Source organism: Nematolebias whitei, chromosome 3 (genome assembly GCF_014905685.2).
Source record: "Nematolebias whitei isolate Nwh7 chromosome 3, NemWhi1, whole genome shotgun sequence".
Taxonomy (NCBI): Eukaryota; Metazoa; Chordata; class Actinopteri; order Cyprinodontiformes; family Rivulidae; genus Nematolebias; species Nematolebias whitei.
Window position 1 is genome coordinate 58263485 of NC_056500.1, and position 8484 is coordinate 58271968.

General features: G+C 39.0%; 1 protein-coding gene across 1 annotated transcript in view; it reads left to right on the plus strand.

Moving 5' to 3' along the window:
* The window catches only part of fryl (furry homolog, like), a gene marked incomplete at its 5' end in the record, with an annotated part of 218864 nt that overhangs the window by 67048 nt on the left and 143332 nt on the right, over positions 1 to 8484 (plus strand).

Consider the following 8484-nt stretch of genomic DNA (forward strand, 5'->3'; position numbering starts at 1 on the left):
TATACACACATATATATATATATATACACATATATATATATATATATATATACACACACATATATATATACACACATATATATATACATACATATACATATACACATATACATACATATACATATACACATATACATACATATACATACACTATATACATATATATACATACACTATATACATATATATACATATACATACACTATATACATATATATACATATACATATATATACATATACATATATATATATATACACTATATACATATATATACACTATATACTAAAATAACCTACTAATTGTACTACTGTTCCTACTTCGTGGATTTTCACTTATCGCTGGTCTTCAGGGTACGGATCCCCCGCAATAAACGAGGGACTACTTTATTGTTAAGCTAATTTGGTCCCCATATTCCCTCAAAACAGCTGTAAGTTAATTGTTTCAAATCAATTTAAATAATTATTCTAATTTCCCATTAGAATAATGAAAGTTGGAGGGTGATCAATTGTGTTGTGGTGATGAAGTCCAGCAGCACAGAGAGCCTTTCAAGCCCTCTTTGTTTACTGTGCTTCCTAACAGCCCAATGATGTCATTCAGCCAACTCGATATCCAATCACAAGTGCGTTCTTTACCCCCTCCATCCTTCTGTTCTCTCTCACCATGGGCAAACTGGATTGTTGACTGATTCACACAAGTGGATATTCTAACATTGTACTTTTCCAGTTAATGATAAAAAGAAGAAAACAAAGCAACACATCCTGTTTTGTGCCAAATGTCAGTGTTGCCCCTCAAACTCTATTTGTTTCTCTCAGGTATGTCAAGCTCAGTATCCTCCACCTAAGCCCAGCCCACTACACAAATCCAAACAGATTTATGAAAAAATAAAATGGCTTATCATTCTCTGAAAGAATACAATTCATCCACCGCGTGTCCTGTCGAAAGTTTTAGTGCAAGAACAATTTATGTTGAGAGATGACAGAGTTGTCAAACATTGTATTCAGGAGGAGCAGTGTTTTTTGCAGATGATGTGGTCTTATTGGCTTCATCAGGTCGTGATCTACAACTTTCACTGAAGCGGTTCACAGCAAAGTGTGACACCGCCGGGATGAGGATCAGTTCCTCAAATCTGAGGCCATGATCTCGAGCCGGAAAAGGGTAGAGTGCCTTCTCTGGGTCAGGAAGGAGGTCCTGCCCCAAATGGAGAAGTTTAAGTATCTTGGGGTCTTGTTCACGAATAAGGGAAAAATGGAGCGAGAGATTGATAGGCGAATAGGTGCAGCGTCTGCAGTGAAGCAGGCGTTGTACTGGTCTGTCGTGGTGAAGAGAGAACTGAGTCAAAAGGCGAAATTCTCAAGTTATCAATCAAACTACGTTCCTACCCTCATCTATGGTCATGAGCTTTGGGTTGTGACCGAAAGAATAAGATCTCTGATACAAGTGGCCAAAATGAGTTTTCTCCGCAGGGTGTCTGGGCTCTCCCTTAGAGATAGGGTGAGAAGCTTGGTCATCCGGGAGGGACTCAAGAGTAGAGCTGCTACTTCTCCACATCGAGAGGAGCCAGTTGAGGTGGCTCGGGCATCTGGTTAGGATTTCTCCTGGACGCCTCCCTGGTGAGGTGTTCCACACACACGTCTCACCGGGAGGAGACCCAGAAGAAGACCCAGGACACGCTAGAGGGACTATGTTTCTCGGCTGGCCTGGGAATGCTTCGGGATTCCCCCCGAGAAGCTGGCCCAAGTGGCTTGGGAGAGGGAAGTCTGGACCTCCCTACTTAAGCTGCTACCCCTGCAACCTGACCACGGATAAGCAGAAGAAAATGGATGGATATATGACAGAGTTGTTGCCATTTGGTCAAACTTTGCATCATGAGAGGCAACGCGCAGAATGTGTTGTGCATGACTCTCAAAATCTATATTAAACTGTAGGTCAGTGTAATAGAGAATTTTATGATGGTTAATGTCAAGAATATGTGGGGGTCATCTTACACTTTAACTCTAGAAGATAAAGAGCTATAAATGTGCATCCAATGATTACTTTCTACAACTTTCATTAAATGTCTTCCAGATGTAATTTGGTAATGTACGTGCGCGCACGCACACATACGCGCGCGCACACACACGCACACGCACACACACACACACACACACACACACACACACAAGCAAGCAAAAGCGTTATTGATCATCAAATGCTGCTAAATGTTGCTGTCAAATGTCAAATTCATGGTTTAAACCAGTTAGGGTGACGTCTAAAACTTCAGCGACTAACTTTTGACCTCAGAATGTCATTTGAGTTCTCCAATTAAATGCAGATAAAATGTAGAACTACCGTAGAGCTTCAATGAGCCTAATTTGTAACCCAGTAGATAGGATAATTATAATCCTAACTGAACAATTACACCACATAGCAAGATGTTCTGTGATATATCATGGCTGTGAAAACAAAATTAAAAAATAAATACCATTCACAAATTGTGGAAGCGTTCAAAGTGTCAAAGTGTGCATGACTAAATTTTCAAGTTATTGATTATATTCTTCCTGATTTGTTAGTTATTGCTCTAACATATTTTGTATGAAATAAAAATAAAAAAAACATTGAATAACACTTTGCATCTGCTGTCAGAACATGTTGACCTGTGAGGTGAACTGTACTGAAAATACACTCCACATAGAAAAATACCTATTTCTGCTAGAATGATGAAAAAAATTCCCAGTTGAATGCAAGAGACCTTTTGACCACATTTTGTGAGAGTCATGCTACAATGGTGAAAAGAAGGCACCACACAGGATTACACAACTATTATAGCAGTGACTCTACCGTGTCACAGTTGAAATAAGCCCTCACAAATGCCAGCGCACGCATGTGTACACACACACACACACACACACACTTGGAATGTAGAACCAAGAGTGAATCCATTTTTTTAGAGACAAAAGAATTACTGCCAGTGTTTATGTGGTGCAGCGGTGCCAATTCTACCATTTTGTTGCAACATCAGTCACTGGCAAGTTGTTACTGGTTTATTCTTCACTTTAATACTCTCAAATAAATGATCATTTAATATATATAACCATTAAAAATCCAAACTGGCTACATATTAATGGTTGAAATTAGAGAACTAATTTTTTTTAAAGTACTTATTGTCTTCAGCTACATCACACAGATGAAAGCAAAAAAAAGTGAAATCAATGTAGCAATGGGGCTAAAAATTGATTGCAAGTTTGTTTACATGAAACTAGGTAAAGAAGTTTAAAAAATCCCCGTATGCACATTCCAAATGCCACAAATCAATATTTTTAGTGTCTGGTCAATAGCCAGTTTTTTGTTTTTGCTGTTTCTCTTGTTTCTCAACTATTTTTGCCTTGAGGGGAGAAAACAGTGTTCCCAAGAATATGTCCTGGAATGCTCACCACACTGCTTCATGCTGTTGGGGTTACAACATCTAGTGTGTTCAAACGATCACTGTTGTGTGTTTGCAAAAAAGATGTGTCCTTCTAATTGTGTCTGACAAAATTCACAGAACTCTCGCATGTTACTGCTGTATTTAGTTTTATAAAAGGCATATATACTCTTCTTTCTTTCTTTCTTTCTTTCTTTCTTTCTTTCTTTCTTCTTCTGGCTTTTCCCTCTTCAGGGGTCGCCACAGCGAGTCATCCTCCTTCACCTCACTCTGTCCTCTGTATCCTCTGTCCTCACTCCAACTACCTTCATGTACTCTAACTGCATCCATATATCTCCTCTTTGGCCTTCCTCTTTGTCTTTTTCCTGGCAGCTGCATTTCTAAAATTCTTCTACTAATATATCCAATGTCCCTCCTCTGGACATGTCCAAACCATCTCAGTCTGGCCTCCCTAACTTTATCTCCCAGTTGTTCAACCTGTGCTGTACCTCTGATGATCTCATTCCTAATCTTATCCAGTCTTGTCACTCCTAAGGAGAACCTTAGCATCTTCATTTCTGCCACTTCCAGTTCTTTCTCCTGTCTTTTTGTCAATGCCACTGTCTCCAGACCACACAATAGAGCTGGTCTCACCACTGTCTTGTAAACTTTTCCTTTGACCTTTGCTGACACCCTTTTGTCACAAATCACTCGTGAAACTTTTCTCCATCCTGCCTGGACTCTCTTTTTCACTTCTTTACCACATTCCCCATTTTCCTGGACAGTGGACCCCAAGAACTTGAAGTCCTGCACCTTTGAGACCTCTGCTCCTTGTAGCCTCACTGTTCCACCAGCCTCCCTCTCATTCACACACATGTACTCTGTCTTACTACGGCTGACTTTCATTCCTCTTCTTTCAAGTGCATACCTCCACCTCTCCAAGTTCTCTTCCACCTGTTCCCTGTTCTCACCACAGATCACAATGTCATCTGCAAACATCATCGTCCATGAGGATTCCTGCCTGACCTCATATGTTAGTCAGTCCATGTTATTTTCCTTTCAGCTGTTCACTTCTTCAGGGGTTACCACAACAAGTGAACTTGCATGAAAGATTTGGCAATTGTTTTTACACCAGATGACCTTCCTGATACAACCTGGGCTCGAACTTTCAGCCTCAGGATTACAAGACCACATCACCATCTACAACAAGTAAGAAAGTGTTTGGAAATTGGCCATATAACCCCAATTTAAATTGACGGATACATCCATTTAATGTGTAGTTTTATGTATCCTAGTTACCTATGCAGCTGTAGTTTTTACAACTGTAGCAGTTGGGGAATGGTTGTTTTTATTAAACAAATTTATTGTAAAACTATATTTTAAAGTGTTATTACTGTATTTGCTTTTAAATATTTGTCTTTCTTCATTTAGCAGGAAAAATAAGCTCAAAAGATTCCAGTTTAATTAAATAGACATGATTTATATATTATATTTGTAGCAATGAGTTGAGATGAAATTATTTAGCCTATTTTTAAAAAACTGGCATAAACTGCAAACCACACTTCATGTAGAAATACTCGAAAATAACTTATTCTGGATCGCCCAGGTTTAATTCAGAATGCAGTATACCTTTGACGATCAATATATAAGACTAAAGAGTAGGATTGGGCATCGTTTGAATTTGAGCAAATCCTGTTCCGATTACGATTCTTCGTTTCGATTCCGGTTCTTATCGAGTCCCGATTACGATTCTTTTTAGAGGCGGGGTTAAAAAAAAAGACATGTCAATTCAATTCAGTTTATTTATACTGTACAGCGCCAAGTCACAAAAGAAGTCATCTCGGGGCACTGAACAGAAACAATCATATATAAAAATAAATTAAAAACTTTCATATAAAAATAATGAGTTAACACTATTTATCTGAGGAGCAGACTGCTTTGAATTTAACTCCATCATGTTATAAATGTTCTAGCTAATCAGAGCACTTTCTGGATGAAATAATTTTAACTTCTATTTGAATTTTAATTCTATGAACTTTTTTGTTAAATTTATTATGAATTTCTCACAGGGCTATTTTCAACCACTATATAAATATCAAACTTATGAACTTCAATATGTTATGAATTTTCTTTTCACAGGGGTACACTTTCACAAGAGAGCTTTATGTTTGAAAACCTCATGGAAACACATTTCCACATGTTCAGTGCGTGATGCTGCAGCCATGTTACTGAGCACTCACTGATGGGCTAACCTGCTGCAGAATATCAAACAAAATTATTATTATAATTATAAAAAATAACAACTTGTATAATCCAGTCCAGATTAGCAGCAGGTACAGTATAAACTCAGAAACGATTCTTGTTGAGGAGAATGATCAAATCTGCTTCTCAGACAGTATGTGTGAACGTCCTGGACAGACAGTGTCTCCTGCAGTGGAGAAAGCATGTTTGAAGGTGTAGAAGAAGCTTGAACACATAAATATTAGAATGCAAGATCTGACAGCAAAGGATAAGTCTTGTGTTGGTTCCACTACCAGCAGCAGGTCCTCAGACAGAACGGCTGGTGGAATGTCCTGGTATATCTACAGCCCTCTCTCCACTTGTTTCTTCATGGACATGGAGCTGTGACATTATGGTCTGTGCCTCTTCCTCAGCAACAAACTCCTCCAGTGGAGACTTTCTGGACAGATTGCAGGAAGGCGGCTCCTAAACAAACAACAGGTTCATCAGTATTATCAGTAAAAAGGGATTATTAAAGGCATGATCATTATTAAGATTGAGAATATATATATAATTTCAGCTGTCATACACTTACTAGGGGTTGAACGAGTATATAATTTTTAAACTCGACATTAACATAATAAAACCTGAGTAGAACTCGAGTATTTGATGACATCATAGATCTCAAGATACAAAAATAATTAAATAAATATAACCGCAAAAAAAGGTAATTATTTACAAAAAAAAAGGACCAACTAAACATTGGGAGCGTATATTATGCTCCTACCATTTATCATACTGCAAATAAGTCACAGGATAAACTAAACTATTAGTTATTATTATTAAACTGCAAACATGAAGAAAATGCAGCACGTCAAAAACGAAACTTAAACCGAAACTGGTTCTGGTTCGGTGTTCCACCATACTCTGTGACCTGCAACAGTGCAACACCGCCCCCTATGGTCATACGGTGGTCACATAATATGACGTCACTACGGATACCCGACCTTACATTTTTAACCTCGATAGATGTCCTAGCAATCGATGTGTAGATTACTCGAGTACTCTGTTAATGCCCTAACACTTACACTCTCCTCCTCATCCAAAAAAGTTCAGTCTGGTCCTCTGGACATTCAAAACAACAAAAAACAAAAGTTTTTTTTTTTTTTTTTAATGTCCAGAGGACCAGATTTAACTTTTTTGGATTTTTCTACCTGGATTATTGAGCATGCATCAGGAGATCTCCCCCTCATGTTCCACTCCCTCATTCTCAGGTCTTTCCTCAGACTGCATGGTGACCCCATCATCTCCACGGTCTTCTTCTGTTGACCACAAAGAACATTACTAGCATTTAGATTTCAGGTTTTAATAGCAGAAAAGGACAGATGTGCATGAATGACATTTCACCTGCAATCAGCTTTCTCTGGATCTGCTCCCAGACACGTCATCCATCTTCTGTTTAAAGCGCAGAGCAGCTCTGTAGTTACATTAGACTTCTCCACTTTATACCAAGATGGGATTAACTTTATTATTTATTTGACAAGTGGTCCATGGTAGATGGTGTGTACTTGGGTTGATGGCTCTCATCATGTCCCTACAAACATATAAACAAACATGTAATGTCACTGTTACTGGAACGTTAGCTTAGGATGGACAACTAATTAGCTTAGCTCCATTGTTGTTGCCTAACTAACCTAAATGTTGGTGATTCCACATCTGAAAAGGGATGAAACCTTTTCACAATATATGCTGTAAACGTTTTGTGGCACTTTTCATTCAGTTACACCAACATATTTCCCGTGGATGCTATGGTGAATGGAGGAGCACATCGGAACCTGGCTAACATTATTAGCCATTTCGGGTCGTTTGTCTCAGAAAAAATACGAGCTAACGTTAGCATGGTGTTTGCATTTGAGTTGATCTACCACTTTAAGTCGAGTATCAGTATAACTTGTTAATTGCCTTAATGTTGATATGAGAAGTAGTTTATAGTTTTATTTACCTGATGGAACCAGAGAAGGAGGCAGCGAAAATAGTCCGGTGGAGCACTTTAAAGACGGGCCACTCTGTTCCTTCTTAGGGTCAGAACCGAAGGAGGCAGCGAAAGTAGACCAGCGGAGTGCTTCAAAGATGGGCCACACTTTTGTTTCTATACCCTCTTTTGAACAATATAAAATTATTGCAAGTGCTGCACTGAGCTGACTGGTCATTTTATTAAAGTTAAGCCACGCTTTCGATCGTGGCCGCTTGCTCTCCATTTATGCGACCACTCCCGGTGGATTCTTCTTCATTGGTGTTCAGCGGGCAGCTTTTACTTCCGATTGGTGGACTAGGCATTGAAAGTAAGAATTGAAAATAAATATTTCGAACGATTCCGGGAAAACCGGACAATTAGTCCCGGTTCTAGTTGATTCTCGATCCTTGATGCCCAACCCTACTAAGGAGGCAGCACTTTTTGATTCCTGATGTATTCAAGGCTGCATAAAGCTAATAATAGGTGGAAGCTAAAAGACAGATCAATAGCAGGGAAACATTAGCTGTCCCTGAGGATAGGAAGAAGAGGGTTATAAAAGGAGGAGGACGGGTAAAAGGGATATGATGAGTACAGTTGAAGCCGACTAAACTGCATTCTGGTTGTTAAGACAAAAACTTTCTGAAGGTAGAAAGAGTGAAGGTAAGTTGAAAGTTGCAAGCATCTATTTGGGGACAGAAAACTGCGGAATTAATTATCTCATCCATCAGATCATGCTTATCAGTAGAAACATTATCTCTGGAACAACCAGGAGCCACAAGAGTGTGTGTGTGTGTGTGTGTGTGTGTGTGTGTGTGTGTGTGTGTGTGTGTGTGTGTGTGTGTGTGTGTGTGTGTGTGTGTGTGTGGTC